The 17,023-nt window shown below is 45.4% G+C and overlaps 1 long non-coding RNA gene across 2 annotated transcripts; it reads right to left on the bottom strand.

Moving 5' to 3' along the window:
• Positions 1-8,918: 8,918 nt before the first annotated feature.
• LOC117085851 lies at positions 8,919-14,647 on the bottom strand. 2 transcript variants are annotated; one of them, XR_004438099.1, is made up of 3 exons: positions 14,090-14,647; positions 13,839-13,932; positions 8,919-9,672 (listed from the first exon to the last, which is right to left on the bottom strand). It is a non-coding gene; the product is annotated as an uncharacterized LOC117085851 (long non-coding RNA). The 2 variants fall into 2 exon arrangements; XR_004438098.1 differs by having other exon boundaries at positions 8,921-9,672; positions 13,839-13,890.
• Between the last annotated feature and the right edge of the window lie 2,376 nt (positions 14,648-17,023).

The raw sequence follows: 17,023 nt of genomic DNA, 5'->3' as shown, positions 1-17,023 counted from the left end.
GTCTGTGTCTGTTCAGCTTTTTGACCTCCAAAAATTAAGAGCCCATTTTGGAATCAGACAACCTGCCTGATTCAGAGAAAATCTGTGTTTGGTTCTGCTCTGCTACTGCCTATGTGACTTTGGGAAGTTCCCTTAGCTACTTTGAGCTCAATTTCCTCAACATTAGCCAGGACTAAATACCATCTGCCTCTACTGGTTAACGCTGAGGACTGAAAGGAGAACCTCCACAACACCACTTCACAATGCCACCTGGCGGAAGCCCCTCAATGCGGGGCTGGTAGGATCATCTGAAGCCAAGTACAACTTTCCTTTCCACTGTCCCAGGCTCACTCTGCATATGATTAGCAAGGATTAGTGAAGAAAGGAAACCAAAATAATTGTTTAATTTTTAATAAGAAATTTTTAAAAGTGGGGGTGGTGGGAAAATAGGAGGGAGAGGAGGGGAAGGAAAAGCAGCCAGTCACAAGTTCTAGTCCAGGGCTCATCCCCGGCCTTCTCACTCAGGCAATCACCAGTCCCCACCTCCTGAGGAGGGGTACTTTCTACCCATATGGAAGGCACTGCCACAGGTGTTCAGAAACCAGGAGCACCTTGAAATGGGCAATGTGGTTTGGGTAGGAGACCTACAATTTCCCCAAAGAAACCACGGCCCAAAAGTGACCCACATAGGAGGCACCAACGGCTGTAAATACTTGGTGGCAAAAAGTGATGTCATACCTTCTGTACAGGAGACATACACCCAAATAAAACTTGTCAAAAGAGCAGAGAAAAAAGTACAGCAGACATCCAGTGCCATTCTGTTACAGAAATATTTACATCCCAAAGCCAGGGACCTCTCTGGAACACTGTGTTTCTTCCCACGTTTCACGGAAGACGTTTGAGTGCACTCACGTGTGTCTCAACAAACTTCCGGCCCCTGCTCTAAACCCTGTGGCTCCTCAGCAAAACCCAAAAACAACTATCAGTCTTCCTTCCAAATGAGAAATTTCCTGACCTAGCAAAACCAGCATCAGATCCACTTATTATGAGACAGCTGATTACAGGCAAAGTCCTCTAGTCCCAGGATGACTCCCCTCCTGCAGGAGCGGGAAGGATGGGCATAGCACTGGCCTGCCAGACCACATCTCCAGGCAGTTTGAAACCATGGCTGCTCAGGTGAGCCATGATAAAAATCAAAACCAAGTATCTGAAAAGTGTACATGTCAAGAACCAGACCTCGGACCAGACTCAGCAGAAATGGATGTTGCAAGGTTTGTTCCGAGACCTCCTCTCCATGCCCCCTCTCCCAGGGACCTCCCTCCTTGCACTAGGGGCCCAGGGCCAATGGACCACTCCCTTACCTCTAGCCCAGTGCATTTTCAGGAACAGCTCCCAGACTGTACCAGACCCTGAAATGTATTCACTGAATGCACTATTTCTTCAAATGATCGTAAATCACCTGACTATAACAACAATTGTTTTAAAAGTGTTCTCTCTCTCTCGGGAATCGTGCCATGAGTTTCAGCAAGCAGCTTTGCTTCTCTCTACTGCAATTCTATCATTTGCAAAATGTTAACAATTACTGTGTTCACCCATAGCATTGTTGTAAAAAGCCTTAAGACCCACTTCATGTAGCCTGCCTGGAGCACAGACCCTGTCACGTGGCAAATGCCCACTGAAGGTGAGTTATCTGTAGCTATTATTACCTAGCACTCCAGCGAACAAAAGGAGTCGATCAGGTCTCATCGTATCACCATGAAAGGATGTCCATGTAGACTGTGCAGTGGGAGTAGGGGGACTCAATGTTTATCAGGTACTATTTTATTTTTTACAAAGTGTACATATATATTTGTAGGTACACTGGAAAAGATCTGGAAGGAAATATACCCAGTGTTAATAGTGACTACCCCAAAGACACATTCATCCAAACACACAACAGAGAAACACTCACTATCTTTCTGTCTTCCATATCATTTGAACTATTTTCAATAAGCATCTATGGCTTTTGTAAAGTTTTTGAAAGGAATTTATTGCATTTTTTTTTCTGGAGAAACAAGCAGGAGCATGAAAAAGGTGGAAACAGAAGGTAAAATGGAATGGCACTCAATGGAATTGACTCCAAGCCAGGCTCAGCAGGCACACGAACCACGCACCTCTCACTACAACTCAATACCAGCTCTCTCTTCTCTTGGTCCAATGGCCCAAGACTTAGAGATAAAATGTTTATTGTCTTCACATCAATCACACCAAGGAGCTTGGAACCACCGTTTTAAACTCCTCTGGTTCTGTGTACCTGCCTGGGGCTGTTAGCTTTCCTCCTGTGCCTTTGGCTGGCTTCTAATCCCCTAGTGGTGGAAATGCACCCTGACACTTAGCCATCATCCCCACAACACTCAGCACCGCATAGAGACCAGGGCAGTGATGCCCACTCGGACTGTGATTCTACTTATAAAGCAAAGGACCAGGGGCCAGATGTGACTTGTCTTTGGTAACTCACCAGCTGTTGCTTGAACCAGAACAAAGCCAGGTCTCCTGATGCCCAGAAAAGAGCTAGTGCCTGTCCCACTAGAAACGTGGTGAAAATGTTTTGCTTGCTGTGAAAAGATGCACTACTGGAGAAGATGGGTGCAACTTCTCATGGAGGCACTCAGCCCAGATCACCAGGAAACAGGGCTGCCAGATGAGACACTCGGCCCAGGTCACCAGGAAACAGGGCTGCCGGACGAGACACTCAGCCCAGGTCACCAGGAAACAGGGCTGCCAGATGAGACACTTGGCCCAGATCACCAGGAAACAGGGCTGCTGGATGAGACACTCGGCCCAGGCCACTAGGAAACAGGTCTGCCGGATGAGACACTAAGCCCGTCTACCGGAAAGGAAATCTGGCTGGGCGGTGGAGGGAAATTCACACAGCCCAACGGCAGCAAAAGCATGAACAAAACAAAAAATACCTGACTGGAAAGCCATAGCCTGGCTAGCAAATTCGAAACAGAGCCACAATCCTAGCAGCACACATCACTGCAACACAGAGCTTCAGTCAGTGTGCGCACACTTTAAGTAGAAATGTAGAATGTCCATGTTTTTGGAACAATAGGGCTATTTGTATGTGTGTGATGTCAAAGAAAACAGCTGAGAAGAAACTGTTGGCAAGGAAATAGAAATAGGCGCCCTTACACATTGACAGTGAGATAACGGTATGGCCCTAACGGAAGGGAATCAAGCAACACCCATCAACATTTAAAATGTGCAGAATGCTGGATCCCACAATTCCATTTCTAGGAATGCATCCTATGAACATATTCATGCAAATATGCAAGAATTACGTACAACTCAGCATTGGTTAATCCAAACGGTTGGGAACAACCTAAATACTTACCAGTGGGGAACTGGTGGAGAACAGTGTTTATCTTATGCCAACATCTGTATTTTTAAAAAGAAGATACATAGGCTGGGCGCAGTCACTCACACGTGTAATGCCAGCACTTTGACAGGCTGAGGCAGGTGGATCACAAGGCCAAGATATCCAGACCATCCTGGCCAACATGGTGAAACCCTGTCTCTACTAAAAATACAAAAATTATCTGGGCGAGGTGGTGCATGCCTGTAATCCCAACTACTCAGGAAGTTGAGGCAGGAGAATCGCTTGAACCCAGGAGGCGGAGGTTGCAGTGAGCTGAGATCATGCCAGCCTGGTGACAGAGCAAGACTCCATCTTGGAAAAACAAAGAAACAAACAAACAAACAAACAAACAAAACTGGCAGCAGTGGTCACAGGGCAGTGACTGGAGTAGGACTGCCTTTCACTCTCCAGGACCTTTTGAATGTCGCTCATATTACATATTCAAAAGATATGACTACAGCAAATATCTTCAAAGTCACTATGAAAAACTGGGGAAATAATAATATCTAACACACAGGACTGCTGCATAATTAAAGGATGAAAAACATTAAGCACTACCAGAGTTCAAAGGAAAAAGATTAACTCTAGCTTGGATGTCAGAGCGGGGATCATGTAAAGGAAGTGAGTATTTCAAGTCTTGAAGGACAGAGAAGATTTAAAGAGACAGAAGTGTGGAGATGATGTCCCAGATGGAGATAAGAACATAGGCAAAGACGATGAAGAGATGAGAAGGTATAAATTCTAAGTGGAGCTCTCAGGCTGGGCTTCAGAACAGGGCTTAGGCAACAAGCTGGAGTGCAATGCTGATGGTGGGAATGGAAACACTGAAACCGAAACTTGCATATCACGCCCGGATCATGAGCCTTGAATGCCAAGCCAGGGAACCCGTCCTTGATCTTACAAACAAAAAATCACTGGGCTGGGTGTGGTGGCTCATGCCTGTAATCCAGTGCTTTGAGAGGCTGAGGCGAGAGGACTGCTTGAGGCCAGGAGTTTGAAACCATCCTGGACAACACAGCAAGACTCTGTCCTGACAAAATTTTAAAAATTAGCTAGGCAGGATAGCACACCTGTAGTCCCAGCTACTCAGGAGGCTGAAGTGGGAGGATCACTTGAGCCCAGGAATTTAGGGTTACAGTGAGCTGTGATGGCACGCCTGCATTCCAGCCTGAGCAACAGAGCAAGGGCATGTCTCAAAAATCAAATAAAGTGAAATAAAATCACTAAAAGTTTGTATAAAGTATAAAATCATACCATATATGATTTAATCCAGATATATAATATATATTAGAGGGGGAAAAGAGAAATTAGGAAGCTATTATAAGAAGACAAGACTCAACTAAGACGTGAGCAAAGGCCCTGGGTTCACAGCGCTATCTTTATATAAAGGAATGAACTACCACATTTATTTTCATGGCATCACCAACTTAAACACAGGCTACAGTATTCTGGAACCATCTCTGTATCAGTCAAATCAGATGGCCATAATATCACAGGCAAATGCCATAACAAACACCATAGGTTGTGTGGTTTAAACATTAGTTTATTTCTCACAGCTCTGGAGGCTGGAAGTCCAAGATCAAGGTGTCGGCCAACTCAGTTCCGGGACAGGGACCTCTTCCTGGCTTGCAGACAGCCACCTTTCTCTTGTTTCCTCACACCAGGGGAGTGGGAGCTCTCTACTTTCTCTTTTTTTTTTTGAGACAGAGTCTCACTCTGTCACCAGGCTGGAGTGCAGTGGCACAATCTCAGCTCACTGCAACCTGCGACTCCCTGGTTCAAGCAACTCTCCTGCCTCAGCCTCCCGAGTAGCTGGAATTACAGGCACGTGCCACCACACGCAACTAATTGTTGTATTTTTAGTAGAAACAGGGTTTCAGGATGGTCTCAATCTCCTGACCTCATGATCTGCCCACTCAGCCTCCCAAAGTGCTGGGATTACAGGTGTGAGCCACCACACCCGGCATAGTTTCTCTTCTTCTAAGGGCACTAATCCTGTCAGACCAGGGCCCACGCTCATGACCTCATCTAACCCTAATCACCTCCCAAAGGTCCTATCCCCCACTACCATCACACTGGCAGTTAGGGCTCCAGTACAAGAATCTGGGGGAGACATAAACATTCAGTTTATAACAATGTCTTTTCAATCCTGTTGAAAAAGCAACCAAATGAGTAGGTGACAAAGTACCTTCTATGTAAACAAGTCAGGACTTTTCATATTTCTGCTAACACATTAAAGTCAATTTAAAATGTCTGATAACAAGAGTCAGAAGCAGAGATAAATGAAAGTTAGTTACTCTGCATTTTAGGCCCACATTGAGTTGTCTTCCGATGACATTGTGGCACAAAGAACACTGCTTTCTATTCCTGGTTTGGCCACCAAAGAAGCTGGAACTGTTCCCTGTATTTCCGTTTATCTTGAAAGTCACTGGGCTGACCTGGCAGACCTCCAAGGTCCCTTCCATTCACAAATTCCACAAATAACTTCCTACCAAGAGAGGCTACACAAATAAACTACACTGACAAAGGAGAAAGCTAACACTAGCAAACAATGAGATGCATACAAGACAAGACGTATAGAGTAGTGGATCAACCACAAACTGGCGGATGATGAGCCGGCGGCAGATAAAAACACATTCCCTAACGATGGACAGAGAGGCAATGGCGTTGAGGTAGTATTGTTGAAGATTTCCTATTTTAAATCTTCAAGATAAATGGCCCAATTGTTTATATACATTCTGATTAAATGTGAACTGAAAACTTTCTCCAGGGGACACAGACATCTAAAAAGTTCCCAATGTATCTAATTTGTCATTTGATATTTTTACTGACAAGAAAAATGAGGGACTGAATATACACACAGACCATGCCTGATCATATGTATAAAGACAGAACTCAGACCACAACCTGTAGCTGCCCACCCAGGAAACCAAACCCCTATCTACAGTAAACAGCCAGGAGGCCAGCCAGGCTAGTACATCAAACAGGAAGCCAGACTGCTCTCTCTCAACAACCCAGAAACTAATCCACAACTCTGTCCCACGTGGCCAGGACTTGACTCAAAACTGACAGCCACCCTAATTTTGGCCCCTATTTTCAGTTAGGATCATTCAGAGAAAGCCAAATGCACCCCTAACCAATCACATAGGACACCCCACTTCTGCACAGCTGCCTCCAGCCCCCACAACAGCCTCCACTGGGAGCCGTTCTTTTCCATCCTGAAGCTTCCCCACTCCTCATCTGCCACTCACTTGCATGTCAGTCTCTGCCACATGCAAGTGACGGTGCTGATTCCCTTGCCACAGCAGCTCTGAGAAAGTCGCCTCTGCCTGTCTCATGTGGGCGGCCTTCCTTTATTTCCCCCAAAGAATAAATCTTAAATGATGGGCTTCTCTCTATATGGCCAAGCTATATAATTCAGAAGCCCAGCATGGCAGATACCAAGCCTGGAAAGACCATACACCCCTCAGGTCTTCTTTCCACAAAACACAGTTTCCTTGAATTCTTCAGTCACTCTGACCAACCAGGGAAGGAACCACGTGTTATGGAAAGATCAAGGGCCTTGAAGTCAAACTTCTGAGTTCATCAAGTACTTTTTCTTTCCATTTAAGAAATCACATGGCCTTGGCCAGGCGTGGTGGCTCACACCTCTAATCCCAGCACGTGGGGAGGCCGACTTGGGCGGATCACCCAAGGTTGGGAGTTCAAGACCAGCGTAACCAACATGGAAAAACCCCGTCCCTACTAAAAATACAAAATCAGCCTGGCGTGGTGGCGCATGCCTGTCATCCCAGCTACTCGGGAGGCTGAGGCAGGAGAATCACTTGAACCTGGGAAGCAGAGGTTGTGGTGAGCCGAGGTCACACCATTGCACAGCAGCCTGGGCAAGAAGAGCAAAACTCTGTCTCAAAAAAAAAAAAAAAAAAAACAGCAACAACAACAAATGATGTGACCTTGAACAATTTTCTTAACTTCTCTAAGCCTCTATCTTCATCTTCAATAAAATAAATTTACCTCCAAGATTGCATTAAATGGAATCCCACATGTAAAACAGCTGACAAATATTAGGGGCCCAACAGCTGTGCGCTCCTACTGCCGCCCCACTTTACCCCAAAGGAGAAGCGCAAGACATCCAGAAAAAGCCTGTTGATCCCTACACCTCAGCATCCTGTGTTCACACGAGGTGCAGTGGGATCCAGACTTACCGGGGTCACCCAAATACAAGACACGTTTTGATTTTTGAACTTAGGTACACATGGCTTCTAACATTCACCATATATGATCCATAATTTAGAAGAGATTTTCCTACACTACCCCGTGGTTCTACTTTAGCAGACTTAGATGTGCTATAACAGCTCACTCTCTTAAGCCCTCTTCAGTATCAAAAACAAAACTTTAATCTGTAACACAGTTATCAGCAGTGAAAGTGGAAAAGGTACCTATGAGTCAAAATGACCCTCTGCCCCGCCCCACCACGCCCCACCCTACAAAAAGCTGTTCAGGAGTATTTGGGCTGATTATGAGAATGCTGTCTGTATTCCCAGGGACAGACAAATGCCTATCCTGGTTAGAAGCTGCGCTGCTCAGCCTTCAGGGTAGAAAGCTCCCCACGCCCTCTACCCAAGGAGAAGAGAAGCAAATGGGGTGGCCAGGCTCCAGGACATGGACTGTTTAGTGTGGTTTCTGCAGTCCAGGTCACCGTCATGGGTGAATCTTTTCCTTCTTTCTTTTCCACCCAAGTGCCCAAGGTCCTACAGCTGCTATAGGGCCTCTTCCTTAGGATGAGTCAGCCCCGCTATTCCCCTTCCCTCCTTTTTTTTTTTTTTTTTTTTTTTGAGATGGAGTCTCACTCTGTCACCTAAGTGGGAGTTCAGTGATGTAATCTTAGCTCACTGCCACCTCTGCCTCCCGGGTTCAAAAAATTCTCCTGCCTCAGCCTCCCAAGTACCTCAGGTTACAGGCACCCACCACCACGCCCAGCTAATTTTTATATTTTTAGTAGAGACAGAGTTTCAACTTGTTGGCCAGGCTGCTCTCGAACTCCCGACCTCAGGTGATCCACCTGCCTTGGCCTCCCAAAGTGCTGGGATTACAGGCATGAGCCACCGCATCTGGCCGAGTCAGTCCAGCAATCCTGACTTTTTGTTCTGGCAAAATTACTGTCTTCCACGTCTACCTTCCAAGTAGCTAAATCAGAGATCTGGCCTTGGGGCAGGCTTGAAGAATCCCTGTTCTTGGTCCTCAAGAGGTCCCACCAGGGTCTGGGACAATTCCAAGATTGGTGTCCTTAAAAAGGAAAGAAACTTACATACATGGCTCTCACAGAGCTCATGCAGAGCTCAGGCAAGCCTTGGGAGGCGGCCCTAAGGTTTGGGTGTGCCATCTATGATAACAGCTAAGAGATCTGAAGCCAGCTGTCTGGGTTCAAACCTCAATTCCAACAGCACTGGCTGTGTGATGTTAGACAACATCCCCAGCCTCTCTGTGGTTCAGTTTCCTCACTGTAAATGGGCCAAAATAATAGAGCTGCTCTAAAAATTAAGTGAATTCATGCATAAAAGGTATTTAGAACAATGCTTGGCACATGGGGGAGTTCAACTGACACGTATTGAACAGAGTAACTTAGCAATTAGTAAATATACTCATGCAGGCCAGGCGCGGTGGCTCACACCTGTAATTCCAAAACTTTCGGAGGCTGAGGCGAGAGGGTCACTTGAGCCCAGGAGTTTGAGACTAGCATGGGCAACACAGCAATATTCCATCACTAAAAATAAAACATACATGTATATATACACTCATATATTCACAGTGTATTTATAATATACAAAATAGCTGGAATACAGACTTAACTATTCACAATGATTACTTCTAGAGAAGGGGGAATGCAAATTTCAGATTTTTACCCCACACATATATTTTTGTATTATCTGAAATATTTAAGCAAATTGTATGTATAAATTTGCCCCAAAACACATAGCAGAACAATGTAGTTTTGACTCAAAAATCTTCAAATCATGATGGAATTGTCCTGTGAAAGTAAAGTTAGAGAGATGAAAAGTCTCCCTCCAGCCTAAATGCTCTTTCATATGACCTATATGACACAAACCAATGCAGACACCCCAATCCTTTCCCTACTGTCATAAGAAGTTTTCAGTGAACTGCATTCCCCTTTACAAACTAGATGATAGTTACAGTTACCAGGCAAGAACGTGGATCTAGTTCTGCTTTTTCAAAGGCCAATGTTCCTCACATAATAGCAATGCATTCTTCAACCGGTCAACTGCCCACAACACCTGAGGTGACAGACGCAAAGTGCTTGGCACTTACTTACCCTTGCCGGTTTACTACAAAGAAGAGAACACAGGAACAGCCAAATGCAAGAGACGCACAGAGCACACCATGGGGCAGAGAGGTCGGGGCTCCCATGCCATCCCTGGAAGTGCCACCTCCCCAGCACCAAATGAGTTCACCAAACCAGAAGCTCTCCAAACCCAATATTTAGAGGGATTTATGGAGTTTTCATAACAGACCTGATTAAGTCATTGGCCACCCGTGACTAGCTCAATCTCCAGCCTGTCTCGTCTCCCCTCCCAGAGGTAGGGGTGAGGCTGATACATCCAACTCTTTAATCATGACTCATCTTTCTGGCAACCAGCCCTGATCCTGAACCTGTCCAGGGGCCCAAAGCCACCTGTCATCTCATTATCATACAAAAGATACTCCTATCACCCCAGAAATTCCAAAAGTCTTAGAAGCTCTTGTGGCAGGTATTGAAGCCTAAGACCAAATATTATAACCAATGATGTTCCTATCACTCAGGAAGTTACAATGGTTTTAGAAGCTCCGGGCCAAAAACCAGGAAGAATACTAAATAGATACGCTATTATACTATGTATCCCACTATCATGATAATTTTTTTTGAGACAGAGTCTACCACTGTTGCCCAGTTTGGAGTGCAGTGGTGCGATCTCAGCTCACTGCAACCTCCACCTCCCAGGTTCAAGCAATTCCTGTGCCTCACCCTCCTGAGTAGCTGGGACTACAGGTGTGCGACACTACAACTGACTAATTTTTGCATTTTTTAGTAGAGACAGGGTTTCACTGTGTTGGCCAGGCTGGCCTTCAACTCCTGGCCTCAAGTGATCTGCCCGCCTCAGCCTCCCAAAATCTGAGATAAGTCATGAGCCACCAAGCCTGGCCTCACTATCACAATAATTATACTGAGAGGATGGGGGAGAAAAACGTGGGCAACAGGAGGAGCGGGGAGGGTAAGCAACCTGAATCCTTGTCTTCCACAGTAGGACATCTCCCTGTCTTTCACACAATCTAGAAGAACAAGCTAAAACATAAACACAGTAACCTCCAAGGAGCAGGGATCAGAGTAGAGAAGGGTAAGGTAGGGGATTGCTGGGTTTTGTCCTAAATCTTGTTAATTTCTCACTCTTAGAGTTGTATGCCTGTACAACTTTGCTAAAAATGAGTATTTACCTGTAATCCCAGCACTTTGGGAAGCCAAGGTGGGCAGGTCACGAGGTCAGGAGATCAAGACCATCCTGGCTAACACGACGAAACCCCATCTCTACTAAAAATACAAAATATTAGCCAGGCGTGGTGGCAGGCACCTGTAGTCCCAGCTACTTAGGAGGCTGAGGCAGGAGAATGGTGTGAACCCAGGAGGCAGAGCCTGCAGTGAGCTGAGACCACGCCACTGCACTGCACTCCAGCCTGGGTGACAGAGCAAGACTCCGTCTCAAAAAAAAAAAAAAAAGAGTATTTAATTTTTAAACAAAATCTGATATTGACCAACAACAATAGTGTACTAAGTGATACGGTTTTTTGTTTCTGTTTGAGAGAGGGTCTTCCTCTGTTGCCCAGGCTGGAGTGCCATGGTGCAATTCTAACTTACTACAGCCTCAAATTATTGGGATCAGGTGATCAACCTCCCAAGCAGCTAGAACCACAGGTGTGCACCACCACATCCAGCATTTTTTTTTTTTTTTTTTTGGTACAGTTGGAGGTCTCGCTATGTTGCTGGTCTTAAACTCCTGACCTCAGTGGATCCTACTGCCTCAGCCTCCCTAAGTGCTGGGATTACAGGTGTGAGCCACCACACCAGGCCCAAGTGGCATATTCTAAAATTTTTTGGAATCCAACCACTTTGAAAATGTATGGAGAGCTATAAATCATCTCCCCATAAACACATGGATGTATATACACAAAATTGTTGCACAGAATTTTGGGGACGTCATAAATTTCTGAGAGCTGGGTTAAGAACCTTAGGATTATAGATTCTGATTTCTTTATTTTTTCTTTTTTTTTTTTTTTGAGACAGAGTCTCGCTTTGTCGTCCAGGCTGGAGTGCAGTGGCGTGATCTCGGTTCACTGCAAGCTCCGCCTCCCGGGTTCACGCCATTCTCCTGCCTCAGCCTCCCGAGTAGCTGGGACTACAGGCGCCTGCCACCATGCCCGGCTGATTTTTTGTATTTTTAGTGGAGGCAGGGTTTCACTATAGCCAGGTTAGTCTCAATCTCCTGAATTCATGATCTGCCCTCCTCGGCCTCCCAAAGTCTGGGATTACAGGTGTGAGCGACCGCACCCGGCCCTAGATTCTGGTTTATTAAAGGAAATGTATTTCAAGTCAGAGCTTGTCATTTATTGCACAGGAAAATAGAAAGTTCATTTAAAAAATCAAAAACACTCACATGATAAAATGAGGTCCTGCTTGGTTTTAAACTACTTGGTGACCACCATCAGTTATTTTCTTGACTACAGGATGCACCTAATTCCTAACTATGAAAAAAGGTACAAACATTGTTTATCGGGCTTTTGGCTTCAGCCTTGAAACAATCGGATTCTCTCAAACTCAGGAATGTGAATCGCTGTTGATGCAGCTGTTTCCATTCTAGAAATGGACCTGGAATCATGTACTTTTCATCCATGGAGAGTCCTTCGTGTAAAACTTGAAAAGGCAAGGTCCCAAATTCCCCATATGGGTGTTTCTTCCAGTAGAGGAATTACTCTAATGCCTTCTTAGCAAAACTTACATAATCAGGGCAGGCCATCAAAATACTCCAAAACACAAAGTTTAGCTCCATTTCTGATGGACCTGTCTCCACTGCTATCAACCTCACCAACAGCCTCACATCAAGTCAGAGAAACGGTTTTTTCACTTAAGAAGGATCTTCATGGCTGGGTGCGGTGGCTCATGCCTGTAATCCTATCACTTTGGGAGGCCAATGTGGGTGGATCACGAGGTCAGGAGTTTGTGACCAGTCTGGTCAACATACTGAAACCCCGTCTGTACTAAAAATACAAAAATGAGCCAGGCTTGGGGGCACGTGCCTGTAGTCCCAGCTACTCAGGAGGCTGAGGCAGGAGAACTGCTTGAACCCGGGAGGTGGAAGTTGTGGTGAGCCAAGATCACACCACTGCACTCCAGCCCGGGCAACAGAATGAGACTCCATCTCAAAAAAAAAAAAAAAAAAAAAAATGGTATCTGTTAACCAGAGGCAATGAAAAGCACCTCCCAGGCTGCTGTAGTAGGTGGATCGGTAACTGTGGTGGAAGATTCCAACCCCCGAGATCTGTGACTATGTCACGCAGCAAAAGGGCTTTGCCACAGGCCTTAGGAGAAGTATCCTGGGCTATCCAGGGAGGTCCAATCTAATCCCATGAGCCTCTAAGAGCATAGAACTGGCCAGGCGAGGTGGCTCGTCCCTGTAATCTCTGCACTTTGAGAGGCTAAGGCAGGCGGATCACGAGATCAAGAGATGGAGACCACCCTGGCTAAAATGGTGAAACCCCATCTCTACTAAAAATACAAAAATTAGTCAGGCATCATGGCGGGCACCTGTAGTCTCAGCTACTCAGTAGGCTGAAGCAGGAGAATCACTTGAACCCAGGAGGTAGAGGTTGCAGCGAGCTGAGATCACGCCACTGCACTCCAACCTGGCCAACAGTGTGAAGACTCCATCTCAAAAAAATATTTTAAAATAGGGCATAGAACTTTCTCCGAGTGGAAGAAGAGAAATGCACACAGGGGAACTGGGGAGCCTGAGCAGGTCCCTGGCCTAGCTAGTCCTGAGCTGATGGGACCACATGCAAAGACCAGATAGAGGCCTCAGGAGCTGAGGGCAGCCCTCAACAGATGGCCAGCAAGGGAACAGACACCTCAGTCCTGCAACCACAAGGAACTATATTTGGCCAAAAACGCTTGGAAACAATTCTCCAATGAGGAATGCAGCCCAGACCACATGGTGATTTTTGCCCAGTAACACCCACGTCAGACTTCCGTCCCACAGAACTGTGAGATGTTACAATTTCAATTGTTTTAAGCCACGAAATAAGTGGAAATGTGGTAAAGCAGCAACAGAAATGAATACAGTGATTTACGTGGAAACCCCTAGAAGAGTGTCTGGCATGGTGTTGTCACCTGACAAGCGTTTCCTGATTTCCTTACATTGCAAGGCAGGGCTGGCCACACTCCATCCAAAAGAGATGATAGACTTGCTCTGACAAAACAGATTCAGTGAATTACAAATGGCCCAGAACACCTACAAATTTCAGGTTTCAGGTAAGTGATTGCCTTTCCTTTCACTTAGAAACCTCCCAGTGCTCATCTTACTGATAAACTCTAAGTACCAGGCAGGAGACTAAACACCAGACAAACCCAGCCCCAGATGCCCTGAGGAAGCCCATCCCAGCACTCACTCCGCTGCACTGAAATGATGTCCAGGTCAGTTTATCCCACTAGACCAAGAACTCCAGCTCTCCATGTGTGAGTCACCAGTGCTGCCTCTGCATCTCTGCTTCTCTGCTTCTACGACGGTGCTTCTGCACTTCACAGGAAATCTGTATCAATGTTTGTCAACACTATATATGACAGTATAACTTAATATCTGCACAGAAAATATAAATTCTCTGAGGACCAGGGCCGGGTTTATTAGCCTTTTTACTCCCACTGCCACTGTCTGGGACATTAGAGGCACTCGGTAGAAGTTGGTGAAGAGAAAGAAAAGGCAGAGGAGAGACAGGAAAGCAGGACCAACACTGCAGACACAGATTCTGAGGTGGCTGCAGGAGAGGCAGGGCAGAGAAACTTCCTGGATGCTGGAATGGGGTTCACTGTGATACCTGCTGCTGGATTTCAAATGTCAAAGGTGATGCTTTGCTGACCTTGACCTCTGACTGCCCTTTAACTGCCCTTTAGCTTTCCCAACCTGAAGACAGGGCACTTAGAAACTGCAATGTCAAGAAATTATGCTTCATTAAAGCATGAGAATGTTATTTACATGGATGCTCATTACTTCATTTTTTACATGGGAATGTAAATAATTGAAGAGATTGTTAAAGACCAGGCCAGGCGCGGTGGCTCAAGCCTGTAATCCCAGCACTTTGGGAGGCCGAGACGGGCGGATCACGAGGTCAGGAGATCGAGACTATCCTGGCTAATACGGTGAAACCCCATCTCTACTAAAAAATACAAAAAACTAGCCGGGCGACGAGGCGGGCGCCTGTAGTCCCAGCTACTCGGGAGGCTGAGACAGGAGAATGGCGTGAACCCGGGAGGCGGAGCTTGCAGTGAGCTGAGAGCCGGCCACTGCACTCCAGCCTGGGCGGCAGAGCAAGACTCCGTCTCAAAAAAAAAAAAAAAGACTAAATCATGCACATTCAATAACTTTGTAAAATATTAATGATAACTGAAACACAAATTTTGATGGTCCCCAAAAATGCTAAAATATAAAACAATACTGGCCAATTAAAGATAGAAAACAATCCTAATGAAGCTCCCCAACAGACACATTAAAACTTCTCTGTACATTAAACATTTGGGATTTCAAAGGAAAACCCAGATTCATTCCATTCTTAATACGGCGTTTAAAAAAAAAAATCTTAGGCAATACAATATTTAATTTAAAATTTACAAAATTCCATTACATTCATGATTTCATTTCATCCTCAAAACAATCTCCTGAGTTAGGCAGAACAGGTATTACTAACAACTAACTCCATTTTACAGGAAAGGGAACTGAAGTTCACAAAGTACTTGGACTTAACAAAACCTTTAATAGGGCCACATATCGAAACCAAATCCTCTGCTCAAAAGAACTAGAGTAAGTTATCTTTTACATAGTATTCATACTTATATCCTGTCAACATCCAAAAATGTTTTGAGGTAGCCTGCAATAATAGACACCTATCCAATAAAAACATTAAAATGAAAAACAGGTGGGAAAAAAAAACAGCAGGTGACATGGGAGACAGACAAAGGTAGATACCAAAGACTGAGACTGAGAATCTAAGAAAACTTCCTCTCTGACCTTCCAGTTCCAGGGGGATAGTACTAAAGGAAACAAGATGGTTTATAGACTCATAAACTGACAAAAGAGAGGTTGCATCAGTTCTTAACTATGAAACACTCCTGGCAGCCACAGCAAATCTCTTGGACAACATACCAATGGCATCAAAGCAAGAGTATACTTCAGTGATAGAATGAATTAAGTTCCCTGTTTGGGACCCAGGCCAGGGCTAGAGAAAAGAACTCTGAAATGTAGAGCTCAAAAATATATCCTCTGTCGGCCAGGCACAGTGGCTCACACCTGTAATCCCCAGCACTCTGGAAGGCCGAGGCAGGCAGATCACGAAGTCAGGAGGTGGAGACCACACTGGCTAGCACAGTGAAATCCTGTTTCTACTAAAAATACAAAAAATTAGCCAGGCGTGGTGGCAGGCACCTGTAGTCCCAGCTGCTTGGAAGGCTGAGGTAGGAGAATGGAGTGAACCCAGGAGGCGGAGCTTGCAGTGAGCGGAGATCCTGCCACTGCACTCCAGTGTGGGCAACAGAGCAAAACCCCGACTCCAAAAAAAAAAAAAAAATATATATATATATATATATATATGCCCTGTGTCTTCTCCATACCCAAGTGTCTCCTTCTGTGAGAGACTTCCTTACACCATTGCGGGGAAGAGAATTTTTCTCTGCTATATTTGCTTGAAAGAATTAAAGGTGTAGGGCAAAAATTCTTGGAAATTACGTCATTTACGATCCTCAAAAGTGAGCAAAATGAAGCCCAGAAGAGAAGACCTTCCAGGAAAATTCCAGAGCCGGAGGTAGACCCTGTACATTGTTTCTGTTTTTGTTTTGAGAGGAAGTCTCACTCTATGGCCCAGGCTGGAGTGCAGTGGAGCCATTTCACTCACTGCAACCTCCGCCTCCTGGGTTCAAGCTATTCTCCTGCCTCAGTCTCCTGAGTAGCTGCAATTACAGGAGCCCACCACCACGCCCAACTAATTTTTGTATTTTTAGTAGAGACAGGGTTTCACCATGTTGGCCAGGTTGGTCTCGAACTCATGACCTCAGGTGATCCGCCTGCCTAGACTTCCCAAAGTCCTCGGATTACAGGCGTGAGCCACCGCACCCAGCCGGCCTGGTAAGTTTTAATCAAGTACTCTGAACTATGCAACAAACACTAGGAAGTAATAGAAAAAAAATTAATCTAAAAACCCTCTGGAGAGTCAAAGAATTGCAGATTTTAAACAGCATGAATACTTGGATTCATGGTATTGAAAAAGGACCTCGCACTTACCCGCATGTACAAACTGCCTGCCCACCTCTATCAGAGTATTTTTCAAGCTGTGCTACAG

Source organism: Trachypithecus francoisi, unplaced genomic scaffold (genome assembly GCF_009764315.1).
Source record: "Trachypithecus francoisi isolate TF-2019V2 unplaced genomic scaffold, Tfra_2.0 Lachesis_group1, whole genome shotgun sequence".
NCBI lineage: Eukaryota > Metazoa > Chordata > Mammalia > Primates > Cercopithecidae > Trachypithecus > Trachypithecus francoisi.
This window is presented reverse-complemented; position numbering and strand designations above follow the sequence as displayed.